This window comes from Lacerta agilis, chromosome 3 (assembly GCF_009819535.1).
Source record: "Lacerta agilis isolate rLacAgi1 chromosome 3, rLacAgi1.pri, whole genome shotgun sequence".
In the NCBI taxonomy this organism is placed as follows: domain Eukaryota; kingdom Metazoa; phylum Chordata; class Lepidosauria; order Squamata; family Lacertidae; genus Lacerta; species Lacerta agilis.
Window position 1 is genome coordinate 109,280,589 of NC_046314.1, and position 12,681 is coordinate 109,293,269.

The window sequence follows — 12,681 nt, forward strand, 5'->3', positions numbered from 1 at the left end:
AGATACCAAGAACAAACTTAGTTGGTCTCTAAGGTGCTACTGGAAGGAATTTTTTTATTTTGTTTTGACTTTTAGGTTGAATTACTGAAAGAAATGAACCATTTCACTATATTCTAATTTTTTTAGTTTCACCTGTATTTTGGAGGGTTATCGACAGCTCCCTGAGAGGGCCCTGAACACAGGCCTGCAGCAGGGTTTCCGTTAGTTCAGGAAAGAGGGGGAACGGGGAGGATGGGCTATGTTTAGGGGTTGGAGCACAGCTAATCCATGGTGGCTGAATACAAGGTGGGAAGAAGTTCTCACCTCCTGGACGCTACTTTCAAGCAAGGGGCAGATTAGGGGGTCTTGCCTGCATTCCTGGCCAGTTATATAGCCCCATTAGATGTAGTGGAGGCTGGTCCAGAAGGGCAAATGGGACTCTGCCCCAGCAACTTCAGGATGCCCTCAGATGGCCTCCACCGGCCTGCCTATTGAGGATGACTGTGTTGCCCTTGTAGAACTGAGCAGGGAGAAGGATGAGGAGAAAGCTAGAAAGAGTTGGTTCTGCCTGTCATTGGCTCTGGCACCACCGACTGTTGGGCTTCTTCCCCACCAGTCCCAATGGGCTGCAGTTACCTAAGGGATCACACTGTGTTTGTGGGTGATGTCATAGAATCCTAGAATTAAAGAGTTGGAATGGGGTCCCAGGGGCCATCTGGTCCAACCCCCTGCAATGCAGGAAGCTCAGCTAAAGCATCCGTGACAAATGGCCACCCAACTTCTGCTTAAAAACCTGCAAGGAAGGAGAGTCCACAACCTCCCGAGGGAGGCCATTCCACTGTCGAACAGTTCTTACTGTCAGAAAGTTTTTCCTGATGTTTACTCAGAATCTCATTTCTTGTAACTTGAAGCCATTGGTTTAGGTCTTACCCTACAGAGCAGGAGAAAGCAAGTGTGTTCCCTCTTCCATTTGACAGCCCTTAAGATATTTGAAGATCGCTATCATATCTCCTCCCAGTCTCCTCTTTTTTTTTTAAACAGAATTTATTGACATTTTCATAATATAACAAAAACCCAACCCCACACCTACAAATACCAAAACAAATACAAATACACATAATGTCAGGATTCTTCTTCTTATCTGTATACCTTACAAAAAAAAAAATTCTAGTTCTGAATCTTGACGTTTGACTTCCCCCGCCTATACACCTTCGGTTTTAAATCAATATACTATTTCCTTAACAACTTTTCTCTATAAAAAATTTAACTTTACTTAAAAAGAAAAAACACAATTGTCTTAGTCTTTGCATTATAACCTAAATCTTGACCAAATATTCTTATAGCTAAACTTAATTCTTCTGTCCTTTATCATGCTGCTTTTAACTTAAAATTCAATATCTCCTTACTTATTTAAAATAAACTTGTAATTAACAGACTTCACACTCCGATTTCGGATACCGTGGCAGACCATTCAGATTATACATTTAATACTTCAACCCACTCCCCCTCTGTCCATTGTCTTTTTCTGTCTTTCACCAGGACCGGATCTCCAATTATCTTCTTCTGGATGTCCACAGATCCAGGCTGCATTCCCAACAAACCTTGCATCGAGCTTCAGGATATTCATCCCCTCTATTCTGGGTTTCTCCGTTTCTTTGTGCCATACTTCTTCTTCTTGTAGAAATCTTAATTCTATGTCCCTTGCCCCTGAGCTGCCACCTCGGAGTCTGGATATTGTAAATCTTCCCGTTCCAGGGCTGCCACCCCCAGAAACCGGCCCCCCTTCCATTCGGAGTTGCCCAGCCATCTCAGACCATCCTTCAAACACCTCTCCCAGCTCTTTGCAAAAGTTTGTTTCCATTGTGTAGAACTTTTGAAAAGCCTCTTCTGTGGAAAATAAGTTCTTTCCATTTATAATTCCACTCAAGGCTTGTAGTTTTCGATTAAGCAGTTCCAGTTGAAAGACAGTGAGCATTTCCTCATCCTCCAAATCAGAATTCAATGCCAGCGCGAGCGCGAAGTCCAGCATCTTGGGGGGGAGGATGGGTATCAAGTTTCAGTTCCTGTCTCTTCCTTCCTTTGTTTCAACTTTTTCCCACGAAAGTCCAAGTCGCCGCCATTTCTCCGATGCCGGAGTATAAAGACCAAAACTTCAAGTGGAGATATTTTTTCCCCAGTTAACCCCCGAAGGGAAATCTCAACAGTCTCAGTTTTCAATTTCCAGATACTTTCTATCAATTATTGTGGCAGCAGTCACTTAAAGGGTTAATTCCTTTCATCCGCCGAAGGGAGGGAGGCGGGCTGCCTTCCTTCTTTCCCCCAGATCGTTCCAGAGATACAAAGAGTCAATCAATTACTCACCGCCTCTGGGTTCTTTACACTCACTAAAGACAGGTAGAACTTAGACGCTCATCACAGGCTTTGTCGCCGCATTTACATCCCGGTTGGGGCATGTCCCCTATAGCCCGGCTCCGTCGTCCCTTCACCCCCACTCCCCCTTTACAGGGGGAGCGGGGGAAGGGTTCGGAGCCACAACGGGCACAGCCGGGGAGCCCAGGGAGCGGGACGCTCTTCCCGCACCCCAACCGGAGCCCCGCTTTGCGGTAGCGGGGCTCCTAACCCCCGGGATGGACTGGGTGCTTCGCAGCCGAAGCAACCCACGACCACCCGCAATGGTGTCAGCCGCCGGAAGTGCCAGTCTCCTCTTTTCCAGGCTAAACTTACCCAGCTGCTTCAACCGCTTCTCATAAGACTTGGTTTCCAGACGCATGATCATCTTGGTCGCCCTCCTCTGTAGGAATAGGAATAGGAATAGGAATAATTTATTATTGGCCAAGTACATTTTCCAACATACTTGGAATTTGTTTCGGCTACATTGCAATGTAAACATACAGACACTGTTCCTCTCACAATACAAAGAAGCAAAGAAACCCCACCCATATTTTACCTCCCCTTAAGCTATACAACTACGAATTTAACAATTTAATGGCACAAGGGGAAAAAAAACTATTCTTGTGGCTGGCCGATTTTGTATATGAACTCCTGTAGCGACGTCCAGATGGAAGTAAATCAAGCAGATGATGACCGGGATGTAAAGGATCTGCTACAATTCTCTCTGCTCTCTTCCTAACTCGGGTAGCATAAATTGTCTCTATTGAAGGCAAGCTAACACCAATTACCCTTTCTGCAATTCTTACAGCTCGTTGGAGCCTTTTCTTGTCTCTCTTGGAGGCTGTAGCGTACCAAGCTGTTATAGAATTACAGAGAACAGTCTCAATGATGCCTCTGTAGAATTGGATCAACACTTCCTGGGACAATTTAAATTTCCTTAGTTGACGTTCCAGCTTGTCAACATCCTTCCTAAACTGTGGTGCCCAGAAGTGGACACAGTACTCTAGGTGTGGTTTGACCAAGGCGTAATAGAATGGTACTATTACATCCCTTGATGTCCATGGGTATCTGTACCAAGCCTGTGCAACTGAGAGGCACCCAAGAAAAAGTTACTGTTCAAAAACCCGGGGGGGGGGGAGAAACACAAGAACACTTGGTGATGGTGGCATAGTAAGTTTCCCTTGCTGAGCTCTTGTGCATTAAGAAAAATAAAATAAAAAATGAAATTTACCCAAGGCTTTTAGTTTTAAGGGAAAGCAATTTAGGTGAAATGTATTTATGGTAATTTCCTAGTAAGTGTGTTTTCAACTGAACAACTGCCAAAATCTTCACCCCCCCCTTTTCTTCCCCCTCCCTCTCTCCCTCTCTCTCATATGTTGAGACATCTTCACTTTGCAGCCCGGCTTATTTTCATAACCACTCAGCTTTCTGCCTCTTGTTTCCTAGGCTGTTATTCAAATTACATATATTCCCGTTATTATTTCCATCATTTAGCATGCGTTTGACAGAGATCTTATTTTTATGCTCTCCTGCCCTGCCAAATGTGCTAACTGTTCTTTTTCATTGGGGGTAGGGCATGGGGGAGGGAGAATATCTAACTTAAAGAAAAGAAAAGAAAAGAAATACCAATGGTTTTTATTTTTTAAAGAAATGTACGAGTCCGCATGTGTTTGTGTGCTTCATAAAAAGAAACGGCCAAGTATGATAAATCTATATCTCTTGAATTTAATAGCTAGTTATTTCAAATATTATCTCTGGGATCTCAATTCCCAGCAAACGAAACACCCACAACCAGGTATTCAAAGGCACAGGCCACATTTGCACCATACACTTAAAGCTGTATGGTACTGCTTTGAACAGCCGTGGCTTCCAGCAAAGAATCCTGGGAAATGTAGTCTGTTAAAGGTGCTGAAAGTCCTATTCTCCTATTCCCAGAGTGGTTTAACAGCCAATCCCTCTTCCCAGGGAACTCTGGGAATTGTAGCTTGGGGAGGGGAGGAATAGAGGGTCCCAGAGTCATTGACAGCTCTCAGAATTCTTTTGGAGAAGCCATGACGGTTTATCGTGCTGTGGCACTGTCTTAAATGACTCAGGTGAATGTGGCCACAGTAACCTTGGGTGATATCCAGCCAAACAGTTCCACTAGCATGCAGTGGAACTTCCAATTCCTCTTCACTCCCTGTACATCACCCCTATACACATCACTTGGGAAGACAAGTAAACTAATGCCAGTGTACTGGAAGAAGCAAAGATCACCAGTGTCAAAGCAATGATTCTTCAACATCAACTTCATTGGACTGGTCATGTTGTGCGGATGCCTGATTATCATCTTCCAAGGCAACTGCTGAATTCAGAACTTAAAAATGGAAAGCGTAATTTCAGGTGGTCAACAAAAGAGGTTTAAAGACTCTCTCAAAGCAAATCTTTAAAAAAAAATGTAGTATAAACACTGACAACTGGCCTGTGAGCGCTCCAATTGGAGAACAGCATTTGCCAAGGGTGTCATGGGCTTTGAAGAGGCTCAAACGCAGGACACATGGGAGAAATGCACACTTAGCAAACCCTCACCATGATCAACTCCCACCCAGAAATCTATGTCCCCACTGTGGAAGGATATGTGTATCCAGAATTGGCCTCCACAGTAACTTATGGACTCACTGTTAAAATCGTGTTTATGGAAGACAATCTTACTCAGCTACAAGTGGAAGGAGAAGAAGGAGGAGGAGGAGGAGGAGATATGTTCCAGCTTGGACTACTGCAATGCACTCTACGTGGGGCTACTTTTGAAGATGACCTGGAAACTGCAACTAATCCAGAATGCGGCAGCTAGACTGGTGACTGGGAGTGGCCGCCGAGACCATATAACACCTGTCCTGAAAGACCTACATTGGCTCCCAGTATGTTTCTGTGCACAATTCAAAGTGTTGGTGCTGACCTTCAAAACCCTAAATGACCTTGGCCCTAAATACCTGAAGGAGTGTCTCCACCACCATCATTCTGCCTGGACACGGAAGTCCAGCTCCAAGGGCCTTCTGGCAGTTCCCTCCCTAGAATCATAGAATCATAGAGTTGGAAGAGACCACAAGGGCCATCCATTGCCCCTGTCCACTTCTCTGGAGCAGCAGAAAACAACCTTTCTCCCTCCTCTATATGACATCCTTTTATATATTTGAACATGGCTATCATGAGGCTACAGGGAACCAGGCAGAGGGCCTTCTTGGTAGTGGCGCCCGCCCTGTGGAACGCCCTCCCATCAGATGTCAAAGAAATAAACAACTATCTGACTTTTAGAAGACATCTGAAGGCAGCCCTGTTTAAGGAAGTTTTTAATGTTAAAGCTGTATTGTGTTTTTAATATTTCGTTGGAAGCCATCCAGAATGGTTGGGGAAACCCAGCCACATGGGTAGGGTATAAATTATTATTATTATTATTATTATTATTATTATTATTATTATTATTATTATTATTCTGGGTGCCCATTAACCTTCTGGAGACTATGGGAGCGAGCAAGGAGGCCCACAGCGAGAGAAAACGGAGGGAAAGTTTTGTTGGACAACCAAAATTGCTTGCAGTAGTGGAACTTTTCAGCTAGAGACAAGCCCCTTGTCTGTATGGCTGCCCATCATGTGAAGCATAGGAGCCAACTCCTAGAGGTCAAGTTCCCTTTGCCTCCCCCAATAAAATAGTTAAGGGTCCCCCCCCCAAGTTAATGGATATTGCCAATCAAATGGTGTGTTGTGTACATGCCATGTCATGTGACCGATTATGCAGGGCAGGACATAGCTGGGCCCCACAATATTTTATTCAAGTTTACACCCCTGCTGTGGAGGTTTCCAGGTCCATGGAGTTCATTACCTTATGAAGTGGGAAGGTGACCATTCAGCTGCTCACAGGAAATGATGAAATGTGGGCTGTGTGTTGGGCTGCATGGATACAGAGCTTTTCTTCAGATAAAGCAAGATCCAGGAAGGAAGGAAAACTCTGGGTTTCAGTGGAGAAGAAGAAGAAGAAGAGTTTGGATTTGATATCCCGCTTTATCACTATCCAAAGGATAGCATTCTCCTTTCCCTTCCTCCCCCACAACAAACACTCTGTGAGGTGAGTGGGGCTGAGAGACTTCAGAGACGTGTGACTAGCCCAAGGTCACCCAGCAGCTGCATGTGGAGGAGCGGAGACGCGAACCCGGTTCACCAGATTACCAGTCTACCACTCTTAACCACTACACCACACTGGAGACCAGAGTGGAGCTGCTTCTTCACCCACCAAAGTGGGTTACTTCTTGAAAGACAGGATGATGAGGCCCATGGACATTGTTGGAAATCTCACCCATCATGCAGCAACCGTGAAAATGCATGGAGAAAAAGAAAACATGAGTGATATTGAATGTTAGTCATGCTGTGAGTCAGGTTCAGTGATTTTAATGCTCTAGAGTTGACTAGCAGTGGGATATCATGCCACAAGGCAATTTAGGAAGAATGTGGACAATGTCCTTATACCAAATCAGATCATTGGTCCATCAAATTCAACCTTGTCTACTTGGAAAGCATATGCTCCACCTACTGAGCTTCAAGTCCTTTCCTTTAAGCAGCTATGAGCCACGCTTGCTAGCTCTGCATCAGCAAATGTTCTCGCATTCTTAATTATTTTTATTTAGGAATGATTTCTCTCTTTGGTAGTGGGATCAGCAGTGTTGAAAACAAAAGCTCTGGCTGTGCATCTTCAATTAATTAATTGATTAATTAATTCTGGAATTTATGCCCTTCTTCCTAACCAAAGCTCTGCAAAGGGGTTACAGCTACTGCAGCAACAACTTCTACAATAGAAAAGTAAAACACCCCACCATAACACAATTAAGAGAGTCATAAAATGTCAGCACACAATGAATCAGCAGCGGGAAACCATAAAATCAATTTCAGAATACAGCCACATATAAGTAATCAAATCGGTTATGACAAAGAGGCAGACCTAATAAAAAAAAGGAACCAGTCTGAACCATACACTGTAGTCAGATGTCCAGGCAAGCCTCTGTGGATAGGGCAAGGCATACTTAGGGTGCCACAATAAAGTAGGCCCTGTAACATGTTAGGGTAGATGTCACAACTCAGATGTTGAATATATCCCTGACCATGGCTTCCTCAGAAGATCTTACGGAGAAGGGATTCCTGAAGTTAAGCAGGACTCAGTCAGTTTAGGTCTTCAATTATATACATAGCTTACAGTGGTACCTCGGGTTACATACGCTTCAGATTACATACTCCACTAACCCAGAAATAATGCTTCAGGTTAAGAACTTTGCTTCAGGATAAGAACAGAAATTGTGCTCTGGTGGCGCAACGGCAGTGGGAGGCCCCATTAGCTAAAGTGGTGCTTCAGGTTAAGAACAGTTTCAGGTTAAGAACGGACCTCCGGAACGAATTAAGTATGTAACCAGAGGTACCACTGTACTTTTAATGAGTCAGACTATTCAACGAGTCCTGAAAGCAACATAGGAGGCCACCCACCCAGAGACTAACCAGGCACAAACTTGCTGAGCAACGTGGTGGCCTCATGCGCCTTCCAACCAACTCCACTGGAGCCAGTCGTTAAGCCATAGGCCTGAACAAAAGGGTATATCTTAGGTGAACACCTGGACATTGTCCACGTGGGGGACAACCTTATTATCCACTAGTCTGGGGGAAGCAAATGTGTTGACGTCCTTATGTTGTTGGACTACAACTTCCATCATTCCTGACCAACCTGGCTGGGGCTGATGGGAGTTAGAGCGCAACAATTTTGGTGGTGGTGGGGATCCACATTGGCTACTCCTGATCTACTCCAACCCTCAATCAATGCAGGCAGTTGAGAGCTAGAGCATCTCCAACAGTGGTTGTCTATCTAGCATTTACTTCTGGGACTAGCCTAGCTGGACTAGCCTATCTTCCTATGATACTAGGAACAAAGAAGAAGAAGAAGAAGAAGAAGAAGGGGGGAGGAGGAGGAGGAGGAGGAGGAGGAGGAGGAGGAGGAGGTGGAGATGACCCTTGTCTCTACAATTCAAGGAGGAGGAGGAGAAAAAGAAGAAGACAACAAAAAAGACCTATTTGTCAACAGCCATTCTGTTCTCCGCTACCACCAATAACAGCAGAGGCTCCATTTTGTGGCTCACTTTGACCTTGGGTAGTTCAGCTGGCATCAGATCGACAGCCTTCCCTACCAATTTCCACACCCATAATAGAAAGCTCCTACCCCGTGTGAGCGCATCCCGCTGAAGATGTGCCAATGGAAGTAATTATGTGATGATACTATTTAACGTTGGCTAAAATACTCTCCCCAGGTTCTTTCAGACCCTGTGTCTTATATCTTGTTGAAGCAATTTTATATCATGCCTTTCAAGTACTGTAATGGCCACTTGCATTGACAGAATCCTCGTAAAAAAGAAGACCGAGACCTTGCTCATGAAGTGCTATTGATTTTTCCTTCTCCTCTCTCCCCCCTCCTTCTCCGAGTCCCTTCCAGAGTTGCCAAAGATACAACGCTGTTGTTAAAGAGAGAGCGGTGGCACTTTGGCCTTCAATACCGCAGGAGGGTTCCTGTGTAAGCAAGCCATCAATGGGTTCTGGCGATAAATAATGCATTTGGGTGATCGCGGGCCGTATTTGGGTTTCGTCAGCTTTATGTGACTCAGCACTCGCTCTGGCCCAATGTTTTCTTTTGTGTTTTCCACAGGCTGCAGGAAATTGCTTCAAGCAGAAGTGCAAATCTGTCACTGCCGTGCGGCTATGCAACGAGGTCAAGGAAGAAGATTCAGAGTATTGCTTTAAGTTGATGTTGTCCACAAGCATCAATGGGGGAAACCACCTCCCTGCAAACTTATTTCATGGACATATTGCATGTTGCAGTGAGGGGCCAATTGTTGATGGGTGGTAACAGCTAGGCTTCCAGGTAAGGATGCGGTGTATTCAATTCAGTTTGTATTTGGAGGATGAATGGCGGTTGGAGGATGGATGGCAGCTAACAGATTGAGGCTGAATCCTGACAAGACAGAAGTACTGTTTTGGGGGGGGGGCAGGAGGCAGGCAGATGTGGGGGACTCCCTGGTCCTGAATGGGGTAACTGTGCCCCTGAAGGACCAGGTGCGCAGCCTGGGAGTCATTTTGGACTCACAGCTGTCCATGGAGGCGCAGATCAGTTCTGTGTCCAGGGCAGCTGTCTACCAGCTCCATCTGGTACACAGGCTGAGACCCTATCTCAGAGTGTTGCATGCTCTAGTTATCTCTTGCCAGAGTGGTGCATGCTCTAGTTATCTGTCGCTTGGACTACTGCAATGTGCTCTATGTAGGGCTACATTTGAAGGTGATCTGGAAACTACAATTAATCCAGAATGCGGCAGCTAGACTGGTGACTGGGAGCTGCCACTGAGACCACATAACACCAGTTCTGAAAGACCTACATTGGCTCCCAGTACATCTCCACGCCCATCAATATATATAATCAGAATAAAACAACAATATATACAATCAGAATAAAACCAATAACCCAATAACCTCCCCCCCCAAAAGAGCCAAATTTTAAAAGGGCATAGGGTCAACTAGGGTCAATCAGATATACGAGGGTAAAGGATGCAAGAGCAATGCATATTTTAGTGAAAATAGCATGCAAGATGAACTCTATTAGGGACTCTATTAGTGCCCTTCAGCTCTCTATATTGGACAGACAGGCCAAACCCTACGCCAAAGGATAAATGGACATAAATCTGATATCAGGAATCACAAGACAGAGAAACCAGTAGGAGAACACTTCAATCTCCCAGGACATTCTATAAAAGATCTCAAAGTAGCTGTCTTAATACAAAGAAATTTCAGAAATAGACTGGAAAGAGAAGTGGCTGAATTGCAACTAATCACCAAACTTAAAACCATGGAGAAACCTGGTCTGAACAAAGACATTGGATTCTTATCTCATTATACATAACAAAGCTATCTTTAGCCATCTCACCCCTTGCCTTTCCCTGCAAGACTAATTGCAGCCGTTAAGAGTCATCAACAGGTTTTCCCACACCTATCAGCTGATCACCCATTCCCACCACCCTTCTGAGTAATACCCCTCCCCACTCCCTCACTATATTTAAGGAGCCGGTGACTTCTGTTTCAGTGTATCTGAGGAAGTGTGCATGCACATGAAAGCTCATACCAAGAACAAACTCAGTTGGTCTCTAAGGTGCTACTGGAAAGAATTTTCTATTTTGTTTCGTCTATTAGGGAAGTTACATGTAGGTAGCCTTGTTGGTCTGCCATAGTCAAAACATAATTTTTTAATTTTTAATTTTGTTTCTATTAGGGAAAACGCTTTGCAAAAAGACACATATTAGGCAAAACTGTACACAGCAATGTGCATATTAGGAGAAAGTTGCCCTAAAATACGGGTGAGATTTCAGGAGGAGTCCCCTCCCCCCATTGCAAATGAATATAGAATCGTGGAGGACTGAACCAAAAATTGGAAAAAATGAGAAACCGACAGCAGCTGAAACTTGCAGATCTATAGGATTGTAGAGTTGGATGGTGTCCCCAGGGTCATTTAGTTCAACCCCCTGCAATGCAGGAATCTCAACTAAAGCATTCGTGACAGATGGCCATCCAACCTCTGCTTAAAAACCTCCAAGGAAGGAGAGTCCACCACCTTCTGAGGGAGTCCATCCCTCTCTCTTGAACAGGTCTTACCACAAACAGAACGATTTCTGAACTTCCCCATTCCCGAACTCACTCTTATAACTACTTCACTATGATTTGATATTCTGAACAATGACTTACTGGCTTCTCTTTCATTTCCACACACTCTCTTCTCTTCTCTCCCCACCCCTAGGAGAAACAAGTGTGCAAATCAGAAAACAACTCGGCATTCCTTACGATGACAATATTGAGATCTTTCCCTACAAGTTACCCATAGACAATTACAGCTGTCGGTACCGTTCTCTTGCCATGGAAACTTTTGTTTTACGGAACAATTGATCTTCTTATCAGATCCACTCATTCCCTTGTTGTAGTAATGAACAATGGTACATCTGAGAGAGAAATTCAAAGTGCATCATTTATCTTCCCCTATTTTCAATTAGGCCGAGTAAAGTGTAAGTCAGTTCCAGGCTACACTATGGGAGCCGAGTAGGTAAATTTATTACACCACTAGAGTGCTAATCTTAGCAGATGGTGGGGAGAGAGAAAAAAAATACTTCCAGCATGAAATATGCTAAAGCAGTAAATCCAAAACAAGGTGGATGTTATCAACTAATACCTCCCCAGTGTGAGGTAAAAATCCTGCATGACAACTCAGCATTCTTGTACACTCTGGGTGGATGTTGCTAGATATGGGATACTCTCTGGGAAGAGAAACACAAGCACAATGAGGATAAAAGGCACCCGGTGGACTGTTTAAACTATGTCTAATGAAGGAGACGGGCAGATTTGGCTTTGGAATTTTCTCTCTCCTTCCCCTAGACAGCCATTTCCCCCCTTTGCCTACAGCTAAAGCGGGAGACACTTAGGACGGAAGCTTCTATTTTTTACCCATCACCAAAATAAGAAAGCATACCGGCGTCCATGATACCAGTGTGGAGCGGGGGAATAAGATATTTCTCCGGAAAAGTGAAGGGTCACACGTTAAGAGAGTTGGAGAGTTATTCGTATGGAGAAGTGTAAGAAGTAGAGTTTGCCAAGGATCAGTATCGGGGCCTGTGCATTTTAACAAGGTTCAAAAAACATCTAGAGCAGGGGTGGCCAACTCCCAAGAGACTGCAATCTACTCACAGAGTTAAAAACTGGCAGTGATCTACTCCCTTTTTGGGGGGTTCAGGTCAAAGTTGTTGAGCTTTTTTATTAGGAAGGAGGAAGACCCATTTTGGGGGGGTTCGGGTCAAAGTTGTTGAGTTTTTTTTCAGGGAGGAGGTAAAATGTTGAGCTTTTTTTAGGGGACCAACAGTTGTTCAGCTTCTTTGGGGGAGCCAATGATCTACTGGTGATCTACCGCAGACGTCCAGTGGTCTACCGGTAGATCACGATCTACCTGTTGGACGTGCCTGATCTAGAGCAGTGTTTCTCAAACCTGGGTCTCCAGATGCTTTTGGACTACAACTCCCATCATTCCTAGCTAGCAAGACCAGTGGTCAGGGATGATGGGAATTATAAGTCTGCAGACCCAAGTTTGGGAAACACTGATCTTGAGTTTGGGGTGGACGGTGAGGTGGCCCAGTTTGCTGATGATACTGAATTGTTCAGGGCTGTTGGCACAAGAAGAGATTGCAAAAGGACCTCACCAAACTGAATGAGTGATTGGTAGAACTT